We start from the raw sequence: 21,449 nt of genomic DNA on the forward strand, positions 1-21,449 counted from the left end.
ACTAGTAACTCGAGCAAAGAACTTTTTAAAGTTCTCAATGAATTCATACGCCCGACAGCTTTTACTTCCCATCTCCAGCCTCACAGGAACTGTGCAACGCCTTATCTAACCACTTTGAGGATAAAATTGAGAATATTTATGCGAGTCTCTCCAACTGCATCCCTTCTGCTGGCTCTGTTTCCATCATTCCCTCTACTTATAACTCCTTCAATGCCCTGGAGTATTTTGAATCAGTCACCCCGGAATCAGTATTAGACATGATAAGCAAGATTAAGTAAGGTTTCCACATGCATAATGGTGGGACTTGCCAGTTCTCTCATCCCGCCATCACAGCACTGTGTAACCTTTCCCTGGATACCGCCACTTTACCTCAGAAGTGGAAAATAGCACAGGCAATACTAATGCTGACCCTTTGAATTCAGCAAACGATGGGCCCATCTCCCTTCTCCCTTAGCTTACCAAGATTATGGAAAGCCTAGTTATCCAACAGCTTACCCAGTATTTGGTATCATACCCTATTTGACCCCTTCCAATCTGGTTGTAATGCCTTTTTCATTGCGCTGAAACAGCACTAATGGCGGTCTAGATACTACAAGACTCTCCCTTGATGAGAGCTGTCCAGCCATGCTGGTGTTACTTGATCTCTCGGCCGCATTCAACATCATCTCACATTCAATCATGATTCAAGGACCCTGTGATGTCGTTGACAAAGCCCTTGGCTGGTTTCAGAGCTTCTTCTGCAACCGTACCCAGGTTATCAATCTAGGCCCCTTTAAATCTCGGGTGCTGTCATTGGGTAGAGGAGTCCCTCAGGACTCTTCACTGTGCCATGTACTCTTTAACATCTATGTGGCACCTCTGGCTCGAGTAATCAGGTCCTATGGATTTGATGTCATCTCATATGCTGATGATACTCAATTGATCATCTCCATGGGCCCAAACCCGCACTCTACTAAATTGAAGTTCTGAGAGTGCATGAGGAGCTTGCTTTCTGGATGTCCCACAATTGACTACAGCTCAATGGTGACTAATCAAAAATAGTGCCGCTCTGTAAGGCCCATGAGTACTGGACAAACGATTGGTGATTCACCCGAACACAGTCTGTGCGTTCAATAATCCTTGTTAAGTTCTTTTAGGAGTGATTGTCAAATATGATTTTCTTTATATTTGTACATGTATGAAAGTATGCCAAATAGTTGGTCTGTGGACAGTTTACAGAAGATGCAAAAGACATGATTTGTTTTAGATGTGGCAAAAAGGCAGTTTAACCTCAGATGCAATTCAAAAGTACATTGTGCTCCCATCTGTAAACGAGGCAGGAGCACTTCCTTTACGTGCAACACAAATGTGAATAGTGTGGCTTTGAAGTAAATGGAGCTTACGTTGGTATGGTGACAAGCCAATAAAAAAATTATTGGTGTGAATGTTTATAATAAAAATGTAGCAGGGCTGACATACTGATTTTGAAAAGCATATGGTGTCAAGCCAATTATAATATCTAGAAACCTGGCAGGGTCATTAAGAGAAAAACATTTCTGATGACATAAGTCAGATCTGTTCACTATGGAAAGCATTTGTTAAACTCAGTCAATACACATTTAGGAGCAAATTGTTATTTCTCTATATAAGGATCCTCTACAGCTACCTGTAAGTAGCTCTCTACTGTGCATTCCTGCCTACTAAATTGGAACATTTAAATTGGTTGAATTGACAGACACCAAAATTGTGTGTTGAAAACACAAATGTGTGCATTTTTGAGTGCTATATTATATGGGGGGGTCTTATTACTTATATTATTACTTCCATGCTAGGGAAATTGCAGCTGTGACTGACAAATCTTTTTTTTACATTACTGCTGGCAACGCTGCCTGATGCACTGATCACAAATGGTTATCTTGCATATGCTGGCCACTATTACAACACTAATAATATTATTAGCTTGTGATGTTTTCAATTGAGCATAAGAAGCTCGTATTACAACAAAAGGTTGGAGACCTCTGCTCTCTATTGAAGCCTACAGACAGGTATTTTGTTATATGAAATTGATCTATGGCAGTGTAATGGCTCTATTATTTATAATGAGGAAGACGGCAGTGAAGCTGGGCTAGGACCTTCACCTGTGAATATCCTGTGCAACATCTAAACATCAAGGGGATATCCTCGATGCACAGCTGTAGCCAATTTTTCTCTAGAAGGCATTGTATGAGACCACATTTTCTTTAGCAGTCAGAACTGTCCCAAAGTTTGTAAGGATCAACATGATAGGTGAAATGAGAGTTGGCCTAGTGGCCTGAGATGGTAACCTTTAGACATTGGAAGCCAGGGGGTATATTAACTTAGATGTTCACAAAAATAGGGCAGCAACCAAAGTTGCTGCTCTCTGTTATGTGACAGGTGACAAGGCATTCCACGTTTTAGCTGCGAGATAGCTAGCGGACGGGGCTCTCATCCTGGCCCTCTGCACTCTTGGCACCTTTAAAAGGTGGGCCCCTTCACATATTAGAATATGTGAAGGTATGTAAGGTGTTATCATAAATCCCAAGTAGCTAGGACCTTTGTTTATCAACATTCTATTGCAGTAACACATGGCTTTATAGGTAATCCTCTTCTCCACTGGAAAACAGTGAAGAGTAGTCAGAGCTTTTGAGATAGATACTCCTCTGAGGAGATTAAGGACATTTTATATTAGTTGGAGTTTAGTTAGACTTCCTTTGGTGGCTCCCAAGTAGAGGATGTTAGAATAGTCTATTAGGGACATGACTAGAGTATGTACAACAGTTTTCCTTGCCGTTATAGGTAGTAGGTCCAGGAGCTTCCTTAGGATTTTAAGGGTTCCAAAACGCTTGCCAGCTATATTGCTAATTTGACACTCAAACAAGAGTTTAGGATCAAACCACAAACCCTCGGTTTTTGGTTTTCACTTTTGAGTCATGGCTTTGACCCAGGGCCTCAGGCCACCAGGTTGATGACCAAATAGAAGGCATTTTTCCGACTATCATTACCTTTGTTTTGTTGCTATTGAGTTTAATCAACTGTTGACCACCCAGGAGGCTAGGTTTTCCAAGCATAGAGAGAATTGTGTCTCAGTCACCTTTGCGTCCGGCGATAAACTCACTATTAGCTGTGTATCATCCACATATGACACGATTTTGACATTGTGTTTTGCACATTTTCCGCCTGGGACCAATGTATAGATTGAAAAACATAGGGCTCAACATGGAGCCCTGTTGAGCCCCTTGTATGAGAAGAATGTTGTCTGACATATGCAAATGCTGGGCAACTTGAAAGCTCAACTTTAGCAGGAAAAAGGTCATCCAATGTAATGCTGTACCCCAGACCAACCACCCACTCAACCTCCAAAGGAGTAGGCTATGCAAAAGTAGCGCTAAGGTTGACTAACACCAGAGCAGCTGTTTGTCATTCATCAGCACAACTTCTCAAGGTTTTGGTAGCGAGGAGCGGGTCTGACTCCGTGGAGTAAGAGGCCCTCAAACCTGATTGAGTAGTGTGAAGCAAATTATTTGAATTTATATAATTTGTGAGTTGGTTATTCAGATTTCTCCATAATTTTAGCAAAGAATGGTAAAAGTGAGACGGCATGTAAACACTCTCTGTTACACACGCATTTTGTAAAGTCAGGACATATTGCAGTTTCAGCAGTTTGCTGAATTATTGGTAATGTTTTGACCCTGGACCTACACTGTGACAGACCCAGACCCATATGCCGGCTCAACATGTGGCACTTGCAAGAGCCACTATGTGCCCAACACTTACAACACGAACTGGTTACATAGTTTGAACTCAACTTCGAGGTCTAAGTGACCTCACCCAGGCCACTGTGGGCAACAGGAAAGGCGGTCATGGGAGGAAGAGGGAAAGCATTCCTTGTTGAACAGGGATAGACATTTTACAAAAGAATAGCGGATCAGGAAGTAGTGGTTCGTGTCGCGATGATCTACGATCTTCTCCTCGGGATGGCACTGATGCTGTGTGTGGGTCCCCCTCCCATCCGTCCCCAGCCCGGAGAATGCAGTATACACGCGGACTAGGGAGACGGGTGAGCGAGGGAAAACGGGATGGGAACTGCCGGAAGAGAGAGACCTGGAAGAAAAGAAGCACAGGGTGAGAAGAGGAGCGAGGACACCTGTACCCCTCCCTATAACTCTCGTTGAGTGGAAAAGAACCCTGGTACCTGGTACACCAGACTCTACGAAGCTGAGGTTCTTCTCGCAGAAGGGTGTGGATGCGAGGGTCACCACGACTCGAGGGAGCAAGGTTCGGGGTGGCGCTACTACTTCCACGCTCGGAAATCCGTGAGCGGAGGAGCGCCGGCCCGGAAGGGTTCTCTCCCTTTTTCGTCACAGAGTGAGGTGGAGCAATCCGCTCGGTTCCCTCCGGAGTGTCTGGGGAGAAACGAGCAGCAAGATGTAGAGGGGTTGCGGGAAACCCTTCGGAGATGTCCGCGCTTCTACTCGATGCTCACGGCTCCTCCGTGAGCAGAGGAGCGCACTCCGAGGTGTTGTGTGCCCGGAAATCCAAGGGCTGTGGGAGTGTCGGGGGCTGGAGGGGAGATGTCCGTTGAGTTGTCAACGGGCCGGGGGTCTCGACTTGCGGCGATGCTAGGAGAGCGGCAAGCCCAGAGTCACTCACCTCGCTGCGACGGCGTCTTGTTACCACACTGGAACAGGAGGGCGGAGTCTCGAAGGCTCAGAGGGCCGCTGGAAGTTCCGAGATGCGGGAGAGGTTGGCGGGCTGGAAACCGCGAAGCAGGCAGTCGGGGAGCCGTTAGGAAGATTGCAAGAATCATAGGCAACGCCCCCAGGGTGGTTGTGGTCCTTTATTCGCTGATGGGAGGTCACGTGATCGGGCGGCCGCGGCGCCTCTGGGACGTGTAGTTCTTCCGGGATCTTCGTGGCGGTGCCGGCGATCACGGAGCGTGACAGCACACCCCCCTTCACCCACCACCACCGCCACCGGTGCCCCCGGGCTTGGCCGGACAGCGACGGTGAAAGTCCGCCACCAGGCGGCGGGCGTGCACCGCAGATGCGGGTTCCCAGGAGTCCTCCTCCGGGCCGTACCCCTTCCAGGACAAGAGGTACCACAATTTTCCCCTCACCAGTTTGGAATCCAGCACGCGGCGAACCACATACTCCCGGTCTTGGTTGATCCACACCGGAGCAGGAGCCCTCCGTACCGGACAGTGCGAGGGTTTGAGGAGAGAGACGTGGAAAACAGGATGGATGTGCATGTGTGGCGGAAGACGCAATTGCACTGCTACGGGGTTTATGTGTTTGACCACTGGGTAGGGCCCTATAAACTTGGGGTTGAAAACACTGGGCTTCCGAAAACGGAGGTTCCTCGTGGACAGCCACACTCTGTCTCCCTTGCGGTAAATCGGCGGGGGCCTGCGATGTTTGTCAGCCTGCGCTTTGTATCTGGCTTTAGCAAGCCGAAGGTGAGCACGGGCCTGTTTCAGGGAAGAGTGGATGGTTTGAAGCCGGTTCTTGAGATCGGGAAGGCCGATGTTTTGTCGAGGGAGAAGGAAGGGGACGAAGCGAGGATGGAACCCCGTGGCGAGAAAGAACGGAGACTGCCGGGTGGAGGAGTGTTGAGAGTTGTTGTATGCCACCTCAGCCACCCATAGCAAGTCCACCCAGGTGCCCGCAACTTGGTCTGCGTAGCACCGCAGGTACTGTTTGAGAGTCTGATTTAGCCTCTCCGTTTGCCCGTCTGTCTGCGGGTGGAAGCTTGTAGAGAGGGAGGGTTGTATGCCCAGCGCTTCACACCACACCTTCCAAAACCGTGCTGTGAACTGTGCCCCTCTGTCGGACACAATTCCCGTCGGTAGTCCGTGAAGCCTCACCACATGTTGCAAGAGGAGTTTTGCCAATGCGCCCGCTGTGGGCACCTGTTTGCAGGCTATAAAATGTCCCATCTTGGTGAGATAGTCGATGACCACAACTATCGCTGTGCACCCTTGATCTTTCGGTAGCCCCACCACAAAGTCTATGGAAATGCGTTCCCAGGGGTTCTGAGGCGTGGGTAGTGGCATTAGGAGGCCCTGGGTCTTTTGGTGGTCGCTTTTCATTTGGGCGCAGATGGCACATTCTTTCCCCCACCGCAATACGTCGGGTCGAACGGAGGGCCACCAGAACTGTCGCATCACTTTCTCCAGGGTCTTGGCGCCTCCAGTATGCCCTGCACAAGGGAGGTCGTGGCACCAGGTAAAGACGAGTTTACGGAGTTTGAGAGTAGGAACCAGTATCCGGGATCCGTGTAACGGGAGGCCTTGTTGTACGTGCCATTCCCTGTGCCTTTTTAACCATGAGGACCAAGCCCCTGTTCGTATTCCCCGCTTCACCCCTTGCAGGAACGATTCGGTGTGCATGCTACCGATAACTTGTTCAGGTGAGAGGATGGGCTGGTCAGGTGTCTCACACGGGAGGTGTGGGAGGGTTTGTCTTGAGAGGGCATCGGCTTTCTTGTTTTGCGTTCCTGGCCGGTAGGTGACCAAGAAGTGGTATTCCGCAAAAAAGAGCACCCATCGCTTCAGCCGGGGAGAGAGGTGTCGGGCTGACCGCAGGAACTGGAGGTTGCGGTGGTCCGTGAACACCGTCACCCGATGGCGGGCCCCCATTAGCAAATGACTCCATTCCATGAACGCTTCTTTGATGGCAAGTAGCTCCTTCTCGGAGACGGTATAGTTACGTTCTGCTGGATTTAGCTTCCTGGACATAAAGGCCACTGGGTGGAGTTGGCCCGTGTCAGGGTGGCGTTGGGAAAGAATGGCTCCCACTGCTTCATCTGAGGTGTCGGCTTCCACTATAAACGGAAGATCAGGTTGCGCGTGGCGCAAGATGGGAGTGGTGGTGAAGGCATTCTTGAGCTGTTCAAATGCTGTTTGGGCCTTAGGCGACCAGAGGAAGGGAATCCCTTTTCGTGTTAATTTGGTGAGAGGTGTCACCATTTGTGAGAAGTGGTGGATGAATCGCCGATAAAGGTTTGAGAAGCCAAGAAAGCTTTGGACCTCCTTCACTGATGTCGGCTGGGGCCATTGGGTTACCGCGTGGACCTTGCGATCAGACATGACTTGTCCATCGGGGGTAAGCAGGACACCCAGGAACTCCACCGTGGTGACATGGAATTCACATTTGGTGAGTTTACAAAACAGGTGGTGTTTCTCTAAGGCCTGCAACACCGATGTCACATGTCCCACGTGCTCTTCTTCCGAGGATGAAAAGATTAAAATGTCATCTATATATACCACTACATAGATGTCCAGAAAGTCCCTTAATACTTCGTTCAAAAAGAACTGAAAGGCGGCCGGGGCATTGCAGAGCCCGAAAGGCATCACCAAATATTCGAACAGGCCGAATCTTGTTTTGAACGCCGTCTTCCACTCGTCCCCCTCTCGATTCGCACCAGGTGGTACGCCCCCCGGAGGTCCAATTTGGTGTATAATCGGGCTCCTCGCACCTGTTCCAACAACACGGGGATCAGTGGCAGTGGGTATTGGTTCTTGATGGTCATGGCGTTGAGAGCGCGATAGTCTATGCAGCAGCGTAGCTCCCCGTTGGCCTTCGGGACGAAGAAGAGGGGAGATGCTGCGGGTGATCTGGAAGGGAGAATGAATCCTAACCGCAGGTAGGTATCCAGATATTCACAGAGATGACGGGTTTCCGGATCTGTGAGAGCGTACACCCAGCTACATGGGACGGTGGCTCCGGGGGTTAGGTCGATCCTGCAGTCGTAGCCGCGGTGTGGAGGGAGGACCTCGGCCTTCTGCTGATCAAACACTCCTTTGATGTGGGAGTAACAGGTAGGAAGCGTCACGTCCTTCTCCGCGGCTGTGGCTACGTGGTGTGCGGTTGGTTTGACTGGATCCGGAGTGACCTCACAGTGTTGACACTGAGTGCGACAAAAGAGAGAGCAGAAGGTTACCGAGTTGGTAGCCCAGTGTATTCGGGGCTCGTGCAGGCGTAACCAAGGCAATCCAAGGATAAGATGACATCGGGGCGCTTGTATGATGTTGAACGCGAGCCACTCGCTGTGCTCCTCTCCTATGGACACCTTCAGGGTAGGGGTGGTATACCGTATGGGACCTGATTCCAGCTCCTTGCCGTCCACGGCATAGACGAGTTCAGGGGTGTCTTTCGCCACTAGCGGAATTCCCAACCGGTGGGCTTCGCGGGTATCCATGAAGCAGCCCGTTGCTCCAGAGTCAATCATAGCCCGTACTAGGCGGATTTCGGGGCCGATGGCAAGTTGCACGGTCAGATAGAAGTGGTCGGGCTCATGGGAGGTGTCTGCTTCGAGGGAAGGGATGTGATGACAGCTTGAAGGAGCCCCTCCTTGCTCATTCAAGTGTTCAGGTTTCCCACCGGTCCATCGCTGGCTACGGTGGCGGCTTGCCCCACCCGGGGTCGGCTGTTCTTTGGGCGGACGGGGCATTCCCTCAGGAAATGGCCTTTCTTGCCACAATACAAACAGAGCCCCTGTGTTCGCCGGTGGTCCCTTTCGCTGAGGGTGAGGGAGGCTCTCACCGCTCCGATTTCCATGGGAACTGGTCTCTGCGATGCTGGCTCCTGCAGACGAGGGTGTTCAAAGGACACGGGAGTCTTATCCTTGCGCTTGTGTTCCCCTTTTCGCTCTCTCAGCCGATATTCTAATCGGGAGGCCAGTTCTATCATGGCCGCGCAGGTGCTGGGTTGTGGGTCTATCTGCGCGATCACGTCCTTCAGGTCCTCGGTGAGTCCCCTGTAGAAGGTAGCGGTCTGTTTCGTTTCGGGCCAATCCGTTTCAGCCACCAGCCGCCGAAAACTATTGATGTATCCTAAGAAATCCGAACTGTTTTGGCGTAGGTCAAGGAGGTCTCGATCTGCAGAGAAGGTGTCCGCCCTCCGATCGAAGGTCTTCTCGAACTCCTGTCAGAAGGTGTCCCAATCGTACAGGAGTGCGTCTTCTCTGCGAACGATGGGGACAGCCCATTGCGCCGCTTCACCCGTCAAATAGGAAATCAGAAATGACACCCTGGCCTGGTTCGTAAGGAAAAGTTTCGGTTTGCAGTTGAAGTGCATGAGCACCTGGGTCATGAAGACCTGGACTTTCTGGATATCCCCGTGAAACCGTTCCGGAGGGGCCAACGGAACATGAGAAGGCATTTCCACCACCACTGGCGGGGTCGAGAACGGGAGCACGGGCCCGGCATCAAACGGGTTTCGCTGGAGGCGGTCCAGGCGTGTGTGTAGGGCTGCTGTTTCTGCTCGTGACGTTGCTAACTCCAGCTGGAGTTGGGCCAACGCTGCTAAAACGTTGTCCAATGAGGTCATGGTGAGCGATCAGTGCGATCAAGAGGAGAGGTATGTCGTGGGCCTATGATTCTGTTGCGACGATCTACGATCTTCTCCTCGGGATGGCACTGATGCTGTGTGTGGGTCCCCCTCCCATCCGTCCCCAGCCCGGAGAATGCAGTATACACGCGGACTAGGGAGACGGGTGAGCGAGGGAAAACGGGATGCGAACTGCCGGAAGAGAGAGACCTGGAAGAAAAGAAGCACAGGGTGAGAAGAGGAGCGAGGACACCTGTACCCCTCCCTATAACTCTCGTTGAGTGGAAAAGACCCTGGTACCTGGTACACCAGACTCTACGAAGCTGAGGTTCTTCTCGCAGAAAGGTGTGGATGCGAGGGTCACCACGACTCGAGGGAGCAAGGTTCGGGGTGGCGCTACTACTTCCACGCTCGGAAATCCGTGAGCGGAGGAGCGCCGGCCCGGAAGGGTTCTCTCCCTTTTCGTCACAGAGTGAGGTGGAGCGTTCCGCTCGGTTCCCTCCCGAGTGTCTGGGGAGAAACGAGCAGCAAGATGTAGAGGGGTTGCGGGAAACCCATTGGAGATGTCCGCGCTTCTACTCGATGCTCACGGCTCCTCCGTGAGCAGAGGAGCGCACTCCGAGGTGTTGCGCGCCCTGAAATCCAAGGGCTGTGGGAGTGTCGGGGGTCTGGAGGGGAGATGTCCGTTGAGTTGTCAACGGGCCGGGGGTCTCGACTTGCGGCGATGCTAGGAGAGCGGCAAGCCCAGAGTCACTCACCTCGCTGCGACGGCGTCTTGTTACCACACCGGAACAGGAGGGCGGAGTCTCGAAGGCTCGGAGGGCCGCTGGAAGTTCCGAGATGCGGGAGAGGTTGGCGGGCTGGAAACCGCAAAGCAGGCAGTCGGGGAGCCGTTAGGAAGATTGCAAGAATCATAGGCAACGCCCCCAGGGTGGTTGTGGTCCTTTATTCGCTGATGGGAGGTCACGTGATCGGGCGGCCGCGGCGCCTCTGGGACGTGTAGTTCTTCCGGGATCTTCGTGGCGGTGCCGGCGATCACGGAGCGTGACAGTTCGCATAGGGCATGCTGCGGGGTGGTGAGGCGGAGAGGGGGTGGGGCAGGAGGGGTAGCAAACACTTGCTTTTAGGTGCTAGAAAGACCTTTTTTTAACTTTAAAAATAGCAAACACAGACATATACGATGGAACAGTGGAACGTAATAATTACTTTCCTCCGTTCCGTCCTATGTCCGTGTTTGCTACCCCCCACTCTGCCCCTCCCCTGCCCAGATCCACTGAGTAAGCAAGCACTCCTGGTTGCACAATGAGCACACTAGAGGCCAATTAGCATTATCCAGAGCTCGTTGTGCCAATTATGCCTTTCGGAGAGCAAGCAGTTGTGGTTTGTAACACAAGCAAAGCTGATCCCGATGATACGGAATCCAATTGTTACCCCACTCTGCATTTCTACAGAGATTGCAGGTATGTTTACTCCCTACTTTTCCACTTTATATGCTAGACAACATCAGGACCCATGCAATAGCCAAAGTTGTTTTTCCCCATTGTAAAGGGCAGGCTTTATTAAAAATAAAGTCTGAATTTTGACAGGAGTAAACGTGCAACATAATTCAAAGTATCAAAATAATAGTTACAATAAATCGAACAACTTGCCATGGTCAGATGTATTATATCTATTGAAGGAGTTAGGAAAAAGTTAGCCACACTTGTGGCTTGGGCTATCCAGACCTGAACTCTAAGGAGAGATTTTTTCCATTTTGATTTGTGCTGAGATGTGTGTTCTGCCACAAAAATATGCCACTCATCCCAGGAATTTGTCATGGTAAAGGGTAGCAACTTGATCCCGATTGGGGAATAAATATGAGAGCGCTGTAAGAGCAGCTCAGATCGCTGCCTAAAAACATATACAGGAGAAGGACTGCACTGCCAGGCTGTCGTAACTGACTTGAGTGGACTCCCTGAGCAACAACAGGTAGAAAAGTGCTGGAAGAAGCCACATGCAGCATCCACTTCAGAGTCAACTCCAGATGACCAGCTTCACCTGGATTGTAGTTGGTTTGATCAGGTGTATTATGGGAGTTGGATTCACAGACCCCAAGACGCAGATTCAGAGCTTCTGAGCCCTTGGCTGGTGCTGTGGACCCTTTCTGATGCTCATAGAATATTTCAGAAGAAGATCTGAAAGCTTAGGAACTTTTTGGCAACTTTAGCAAGAAAGTTTAAAGACAATAGTCAAGCCGCTGATGTCATACTATGACTCAGCCTGACCGCACAGGTTTGCCCGACTGAAATCTTCAGAGTTCCTCACCATCCCAGGACCCGATTGCTCGATATTGAGAGAAAAAGCTCTGAAAAAGCGACTAAGTCAGAACGTAGAAATTTGACTGGGCCTAACCACTCATATCAGACCTGCACTCCATTGTGGCAGGCCTGAAATTTTAATTCTGTCACAGTCTTGCACGACCAGGTAGCTATGGTTGGCGCTTTATGCTTTTAGGTGCTAGAAAGACCTTTTTTTAACTTTAAAAAGCTATTCGCATTGTAAATGACAATGCCTTAAATGTATGTGTTTTTAAAAGCCACAACTTTATAAAAAGGCATTGTCATTACTAATGGCAATCGCTCAAACTCTCGCAAATGTGAGACCATTTTCATGGTGCCCGCGCCCCATTTCTTTAGATGCTGCTCGCTGTATTCAGGTTACAGTGAGCAGCCTCTAAAGAATGGGGTTAACCAACATTCAAGTGAAAGTGCGATATGGGATGTTTTCACTCAAAAATGAAAAAAGAAGGAAAGAGAGATTTGGTGACGTGGCCGCTAAAGTGATAGTGCTAGTAAGCCTATTCACGAATGAAAGGCAACCATTTTCAAAGGACAGTTACAGGAGTCAATTGAAAAATTAGGCGGGGAAATGGGCCTCAATACAGCGTACCTCGCAGACCAGCGCATGCGATGCCCAGGCTCAGTGTAAAAACGGAAATGACGGCATTGAATGGTTTGCTTTGAGTGTAAAAATCTAACCCCAATAACAAACAGTAACCAAAAACACTGAACTAAATATTAACCTTGGGTTCCGGCGCAGCGTGCTGCCCAGGGTAAATCACTTAGACACCTTGTCAGGGGTAATAAGCGCTTTACAAATATAATTACAATACATCACACTTTCTTTCTTTTATTTTTTGTAGATGCTATTCAGCATTGGCAAAAATCATAAGCAAAGACAGCAGGTCTGCATTGCTTTTTAATGACATTAAGCTTTGCCAGTGCTTGTTATGCATATGCAATGCTCAAGTGGGTTTTGCATTCAAAGGAGCAGCTGCAGAGTTCTGGATGTGCTGCAGTCTTTTCAAAGCAAGTTCCAATGCCAGGGTCAACACAAGCATTAAACTATAGATCATTACAGGAAGACTTACAGTTACTCAATTTTCCCCAAGGAAATGTTGACAAAATGCCTTCTAGATCACAACAAGAGAAGAAACTGAAAGCAAAGAAAGGGAATAAAAAGGGTCACAAAGTAGAGTAAACAATTCACTTGTACAAAAGAATTATGATAAGGCAGTGCTTTAAGTGGGACAAGTCCCACCAGATCCACCAGATCCCTTACAGAGAATTCATTAAGATCTAACATCAACAAGAGAACCTATACTCAAGTCCTTATTTTTGCGGCAAAAAAACACTGATTTATTTCTTAACAATCTCCTTAATAAAATGCTAAAGTTGTTCTTTTGGTGATAGAGTTCCTTTTTATCTTTCACGCGTTGTACCTAATCTTTGTTTTCCTAATCGGATTGGTTTTTCCAGGATGCTGTGTTTGTGTATTATTTTTTTTCGTTCACCACATTCCAGTAGAGTGAGTCCTGTGAAATTAATCGCCACGTGTCTGTGTGAGTTGAGGTTATGAGTGAGTGTTTATAACATGCCGTGATTCACAGGTGCGGGTTTCTCTGGGCTTCTCACAGTGCCTTTCGTGGGGTTATAAAGAGTCACCCTTGCCGCCTGTAGCTGAGAGTGCAAGCTTACATTTGTGAAGGAGGCACAGACGTTGAAATGCGGACACGGAGGAAGCAAAAGAGAACAAGATTAAAATAATAAAACTAGGAGCCATGCTCAAACATGAAGCGCGGAGCATTTATAGTTTAAATGAGCAGGAGGACAGGATAATGAGGCAGCCGGACATGAAGAGGTGAAACACGACGGGTTGCCATGTAGATATGGGGCGAGAGGGGGCAGTTCGTTTAAAGAGCTGGGCTTGTATTGCAGGGAAGGGAAGCATGAGAAAAAGAGTTCTCTCGAACAAAGGGTAAGCCCAATAATGCGTGAAGAAACTGTACTTGACCAGCGTTCTTCAGCCTGCAACGGAAGTGACATATCGGCCGCACGATCCAATTAGGAGGCAGCAAAGAAGACCAGCACAGGAATCTACCAATGGGAAGCGGCAGGCGGGAAAATTGTTTTTTTTATGACAACAGGTCTTGCAGACAGTGCATGTGCTGTAGGCTCGACCTATAAATGACAACGGGCTCCCTAGGAAACACATTAGGCATGGGCCAAAATTCGGTTCTGTTCGTGGAAATTGCGATAATTTGGCATTTTTGCGTTCCGTGGAAAGTGCGAAAATGTCAAAATTTCTGCAATCTGCAGCTTAGCGATAATTTGTTTCTTGCTCGCGCTGTAAAAAAATACATTCTCGCGTGCGGGCGATCGCCTTACCTGAATCCCCGCTTTCGCTGACAAGTTTTCCCGACCCGGTCGCGTTCTCCACGAGATATTGGATTGTTGTTAGCCATTTTGCACTGTCTCGCAACAGTTCGCACTTGCATTATTGTCACTTGTCGCGCGATCACATCATTTGTCGTGCGATCACGTCATTCTTCTCGCGATCATGCACCGCGCGAGTATGAGAAGATTGAGATCTCGAACACGTCATTCTCCACCTCGAGCGAGAGAGTGAGGACGTGGGCATGTCTAATCGAACACCAAAAGGAGAAAGAGACCGCGAACACGTCATATCCAACGCGACAGGGAGCGAGAGAGCGCAATCAAGTCATTTTCGACACGCCATCGACATCCGGCGGAAGTAATGTGAAGCTCGAGAACTCAAACATGTAAAATTTTCAATTTGGAGAAGAATATCAGCTCTAGCAGCATGAAACCTTCTGCAAATGATGATTTTGGATGAAAACAACTCCTCAGGATGACATTTGGCTGTCCTTTTGTGTGCAAGGAGTCCTTTTTTAAAAAGGTGGGGAGAGGGAGGAAGTGACACAGAATCTCCAACTTCTTGTTCCTGTCCAGCAGGCTCCTCCCAGTGCTTTGTCCATCTCCTGCTGATTCTGCCTTTAGATTTTGAGCTGGAAAGATCACTCTTTTTGTCTGTTGCATCATTGCAATTGGATTTGAGACATTTTTGATTTGGATATTTTACAAGTAAGTGGTTGTTGTGTCTGTTTGATTGTGGGCATTGCAGTTGTTGTAACTACAATTTAGTTTTGGTAACTATCATCATTCCTTTTTTTTTTTAAATGTTGTATGTAGTAGTAGTCAGTAGTAGGCCCGAGCTAGTCATGGGCATGGCCTCATGGGTGTGTGTGTGCATGATGAAGCAACTGTTCCTTTGGTGTTTTTTGAATGTATTTCATTTTCAAGCATAATTTAGGGCATGGATGGCATTGGATTGAGTTGGGGAAGTGTGTTTTATTTGGGGTGGGCTTTCTGATGCTGTTGGGCCTGGCCATGTGACTGGTGGCCATTTTGAAGCCTAGGCCTGCAAGCTTGCCTGGCCTTGTCTGCCAACAGGCCTGCTTTCATCCACTAAGATCAGAGCAGGTAGCCACAGCTTTATTAATCAAGTGTTTTCTGTGTGGTCTGTTGAATTTAGACATCATTTAGGGCATGGATGGCATTAGATTGAGTTGGGGCAGTGTTTTTTTTTGGGGTGGGCTTTCTGATGTTGTTGGGCCTGGCCATGTGGTGTGGTGGCCATTTTGAAGCCTAGGCCTGCAAGCTTGCCTGGCCTTGTCTGCCAACATGCCTGCTTTGTCATCCACTAGGATCAGAGCAGGTAGCCACAGCTTTATTAATCAAGTGTTTTCTGTGTGGTCTGTTGAATTTAGACATCATTTAGGGCATGGATGGCATTGGATTGAGTTGGTGAAGTGTGTTTTTTTGGGGTGGCCTTTCTGATGTTGTTGGGAATGGCCATGTGGCTGGTGTCCATTTTGAAGCCTAGGCCTGCAAGCTTGCCTGGCCTTGTCTGCCAACAGGCCTGCTTTTTCATCCACTAGGATCAGAGCAGGTAGCCACAGCTTTATTAATCAAGTGTTTTCTGTGTGGTCTGTTGAATTTTCAGACATCATTTAGGGCATGGATGGCATTAGATTGAGTTGGGGAAGTGTGTTTTTTTTGGGGTGGGCTTTCTGATGTTGTTGGGCCTGGCCATGTGGCTGGTGGCCATTTTGAAGACTAAGCCTGCAAGCTTGCCTGGCCTTGTCTGCCAACAGGCCTGCTTTCATCCACTAGGATCAGAGCAGGTAGCCACCGCTTTATTATTCCATTGTTTTCTGTGTGGTCTGTTGAATTTAGACATCATTTAGGGCATGGATGGGATTGGATTGAGTTGGGGAAGTGTGTGTTTTTTGGGGTGGGCTTTCGGATGTTGGTTGTCTTAAAGACATGCTTTTGTTGTGTGTGTCTGGTGTGTGTTGGTGTGCAATGCATGCACCCTGCAGCAGACCTTTTTGGGGCCTGTGAATGTTCGTATTCGCATTTTGTTGCATTAAAAAGGCAGAGCAGTGTGCTTTAGCATGCATCCTTTACCTGGCTTTTATAGGCCTTTTGTCAGGTCCTGGTGTTTCCCAGGCCCCCTGCTTGTTTGTGATTTGTGAGTGTCCATGTAGCTGGTGGCCTTTTTTGTGTTGGGAGTTATTACCGTCCTGCTTTTGCCATATAGACCTGCATGGTTTTCCTATTGGCTTAATGCTTCCATCCATTCACCCCCTTTGCCAGCAGCAGCTCCATGGATGCTGAGATGCTCAAATAATTTAATGGCAAATAGGGTCCACCCCACTTCCATTACATTTCTATTTTGGTGGTTATTATTAACTTTCCTATCCTTTCTGAGAGTGTAGTGTGTGGCTGTACACAGTAGTATAACATAGCCCTTGTTAAAAAAAGTCATAAATGGCTAGACTATATCTTTTGTTTACACTAATACAGTACTAAGTAACTGAACCACAACAACAAATGCAACATTTTGCTGATGTTCTTTTCCTGGCTTATTTACTTTTAGGTGCACAAAAAGACAGAGTAGGAGGTGTCATCAGCATCACCCGGCTACCCGTTATACTGCCAGCCAGACAGAAGTCCTGCTGCGCATCACGTCCATGTGTGACCAGAACTTGTTGTGCATCTGCATCCTGCCTGACATCTGAAGAAGATGGCCCCAAAGAAAGGTACCAGGTCCAGTACCAAGAAAGTTGCCAGTGAGAAGAAGGAATAGCAAAAGGAAGAGCCACTAACCACGACTGGTGGTGTGCCGGCCAATGTTTTTTTTGGCACCAAAAAAGTTACGCCTGCAGCAGCATTGTCCGGGAAGCAAGCTGGGAGCAGCACAGAGGTCCAACCACACCAACCTAGGCCCAAGGGCTTTAGTGTCGCAGAGGTAGCCAGTCTACTAACGAGCAGCGATGTTGAAGAAATGTCATTACCGCAAAGTAGTACACAATCAAGTTCAACGCAGGCGCAAACTCAGCAGATCAGTGTCAAGCCGCCGCAACCAGAACAGCAGCAGCCGGCGCAACAAGAACAGCAGCAGCCGGCGCAACAAGAACAGCAGCGGCCGCAACAGCCCACCATAGTATTTGTTGCTCCTGACGTAGGGGCATTTCAAGAAATCGAGCTTCCTGCAGACAAAGTGGAGCAAAGTCAAACCACTGATTCAGAAGATCTATTGTCTTCCAGACCACCAGCAAGGAAAAGGAGGCTTAGTCCATCATCTTCTTCCTCAAGCCCCGCTTCTGATGATTGTGATGCCACTTGGCTCCCACCACCTCAGTCTGAGAGTGATATACGCCACAAGACAATGCTTCTGAAAAGGAAGGTCCCAGAAAAACTTAGAGTTATGGAGGTAGATGTAGAAGAGGGGGGTGATGATGTTGATGAAGACGAGCCAGTCATCATGCACATTACTCCCACCCCAAAGGGATTGGAGACGAACATTCTCACACTATCCAGAAAGGCTGCTACTGAGCGGGATGTAGCACGGATATCACCAACACAGGTTACACCACCACTACCTCCAGCTGCCATATTTTCCATTGTCCATTACAATGCACACTTACCTTACCAATAAATCGAGAAAAAAAATTCCAGCCGGGCAGTGGCGAGTGGCGAGGCGACACACCCAAGATTGATGGACGAGAGGACCAAGAGGAATGCCGAGATGCAAATCCAGTCCACATTATTTACCAGGATAACACAGTAACAGTATCCACATTTATCTTCTTTTAAATAATTTGATTAATATTTTGTATACAATCTTTACAACAGTGTGTTCTTCGAGTTGTTATTATCATCATTAGGTTTGCTCTCTGTTTACGATTCTTCCCTACCAATATTTAAAATTTCTATTTGCTATCTGTAAAAGTATTAAGGCCGGAACAACAGAACAAGAACTAGAAGTGTATGTAATCCGGGTCTCTCATCATCATGCATGAAGTTCCTTTTCCTCCCTTAACATATGGATATGGTAGTCTTCAATGATTGTCGTTTGTTCGTCCATGCATACTGTTTTTCTATGTCAAACCTTTCCCAAAAACCCCCTTCCCATCCATTCAACAAACCCTAACCCTCTTTCCCCGGGCTGTGTAACTTATTGTCGAGGTGTGACTAAATTAAATGTACACCAATACTTAATCACACACTTGCTGGGGCGGATGTGGCGAAAGCAACAGCACTTCAATTTCAAGGCAGAGCGATGATCTTCTTCTGCTTGCCCACCCATGAGTAGGATATTTTAGAGGTTATTTTATTTAACAAAGGAACATATACCTCAGCATTAATTGCCGGCATTGATTGGATTTGTTTGTTGTCATTCCTCATATACAGCACTAACTGTTAGGCTGTAGGCCTAGTTAAGTGAATCGACACAACTATAGTTTATAACTCTGTCTAGTAGGCTATCCCAACCACCATTATGTTTTGTTGTAAAATATTTTAGCTTATTATTGTTGCTTGGTAAGTTCTGTACTGTACTTCATTCTACCACTCCTCTAACAGTCTCTCAAAGGCTATTGACTGTCTCTTTTTCTTTTTTTGCAAATGCTGCCGCCCTGCCAGTGTCTACTACTACTACTACTATACTACCACCACCACCACCCCAATCATGGCATGTTAGAAAAAGGAAACCATCTACAAGTCAATCAGTGAGGTGTGTCGCATCTATCTGTTTGTGTCTTACACAGTCAGCCAATTATTTAAATCAAACACAGGCTATGGGTGGCCCTGCACCAGCAAAGAAACAGTGTGATGTAAAACAGTTACCCCACCTACAAAACATTAACAACATTGCATGTAACATAGAAAAATATATTTAATTTACCCTAACAAAAATAAACTAAACCCACAAAAGCTGGCCACCCCCCTCCCTAACCCTAAGCAATGTCCATAGGAAAGTCCAGGAGAAAAAGTCCGTAAAGCAAAAACCCAAACCCAACACCCAAACCAGTTCCCACCCACCCAAACAAGAATTATAAAAGGGGCAGAACTTGATGACAGGGGCTAAGGTGTGGGGCGGGACTCAAGGAGGACACACATCTGCTCCTCTAAACGGGCGACGCGGCGTCTGAGGGCGCGGCAGTTGCAGCCACAGTGGGGGGGCACAAGAGATGGCACTACAGTGGCGGCGGGCAGCCGCCAGATGGTGGCGCCGTACCACTGGAGGGCGGTTGCTGGGGCCCGGGGCACTGGAGGAGGCTTCAATTGCTGCCGCAGTCTCCTCCTCCTCCTCTGCTAAGACCACCAGCCGCCGGTATTCCCGCTGGATTGCCTCCAGCTTCCGGCGCCGTGCCTTGGCGGCCAACTCCTTTCGGTTGAGTTTAGGAGTAGTTGTGTATCAAAAATAAAGACAATTGTAAAATATACTCTTAGAAAAACAGGAAGACAAGTTAATTATTTATACACATAGTGGCATGGTAGAGTAGCACTATAAAGCACAGTAGTACATAACATTTTAAATCTAGCCCGTCCTTCTTCCTTCCACCCGTCTTTCGCCTTTTAGTTGAACAGTGCACCAGGTGCTCTTCTCCATAAAACTTTCAAAGCGGAGTTGAAATCAGATAGATGAGGCCATTGGTTACTCAATACTCCCACTCCTATGCCAATTAAAGGGATTCTAGTCTTCTAGTTCACTCTTCAAACGTTCACAACAACTCATACTTACTTACGACATCGGATGGCGGGCGGACTTTGTCCACCCCCCATCCTCACGCTATAAAGGGTGGGGGTTCCGTGGGGACAATTAATTAGAATGATGCGCCCGGCACATCCTGTTTTTTTTACATTCTGGTTGGCGGTGCCGAAAGCAATGCTAAAAATACATGTTGTTCTGCTTTTCCAAGCACAACATGATGGGCCCCGCACGGAGCCTATCACGTTTTGCTTTGAAGGGCAGGGGGGGTACCATAGCATAGGTAGGTACCATCCATGGGGGCCCCAAGCATACTCTGCAATGTCTGCATGCCTTTCCGTGGCGGACGGCAATGCCGCCACGCAAAGGCATTCCAACATGCAGATTATACGGCTGGCGGTGTGTTCAGAGAGACACCACCGCCATATTGAACCCTTTTCCGCCTGGTCGACATGTGGGGGGTCTGACTCTTTTCTACAGGGATGGCGGGAGGTTTGCCCATGCGGTGTCAGCGGTGAACACCGCCGGCCCGGCGGGGGCAATACGCCCGCCATCCTAATGGGGCCCTAAGTCTCCACAGTACAGTATACATATACATACAGTACACCCTTGCAGTGAGTGTACTGTCAAGTTCAACAATAGTTAAGGATTATGAATCTAACTTACCATCGCCCGCCACTGGTGCTGCCACTCCCCCTACCGCTCCGTTGGTATTTGCAGCAACTGCCGAATCCTCTCCCTCCGCATCGCCTTTGCTGGCCCCGGCAATGGTGGTCGGTAGTGCGCCTAGAAAACTTTACACATTTATTAGGCGTCATATACACCTCCCCCCATTGATCAGTAGCAAGGTTGAAAAATTAGTTAATACTAACATACATCACTAGTACAAATCAGATAGTAGTAGAATAGACACTAATAGTTATATATGGTCATTCTAGCCTTTGCTTAGTTAGCCCGAGCCATGCAACCATTTTTTTTTTTTTAAGTTTGAGTTTATTGAGGAAATAAAGAAGGGAAGGAGAAGGGAGGGGAACGGGATATAATCATCATAATAATCATATACAAAGAATAAGCAGTTCAATAGAAACTCTCATGAAAAGCAAAGATAACAAGCATGAAGTTTACATGAACAGAACCTACATATAAGAATGAAAAATACCATATAATATAGTAGAACGTAATATCATAGCAAAAAGGCAGTAAAGAAACCAGAAAATCATGGTGGCTTACGCACCTCAACTGTGTCAGGGTCTGGAGAGGCGTGCGTTGGGACAAAGGAGGAGAGATAGGATACCAAAGGGAGCCAAATCAGGTCGCGTTTAACTGCCAGGGAAACGGGAGATACGTAATCAGTATCTAGGCGATGATGGAAGCAAACTGCATTCCACCAAGATTGGTAGGAGACATTTGCAGCCTGTTTCCAATTAGAAGTAATGGTATGGAAAGCCACAGCAACTAGAAGGTCAAGTAATAGAAAATGGGAAGGAGATTGCGGGAGTGACGGTGACAGGGAACCTAGAAATACTTGCGAAGGGGAAAAGGGATTTTGAAGTTGGAATAACTTTTGTATTTGCGTCCAAACTAGGTGCCAGAATTTGGAAATAGGAGGGCATTCAAACAACATGTGTTTGAGATCTGCAGCGGGACAGGTATAAGACCAACAAATAGGGGATGTATCAGGTGAAAAACGGGACAAAGTATGTGGAGTACATAAAGTTC

The sequence above is a fragment of the Triturus cristatus genome, chromosome 2_1 (assembly GCF_964204655.1).
Source record: "Triturus cristatus chromosome 2_1, aTriCri1.1, whole genome shotgun sequence".
Lineage (NCBI taxonomy): Eukaryota > Metazoa > Chordata > Amphibia > Caudata > Salamandridae > Triturus > Triturus cristatus.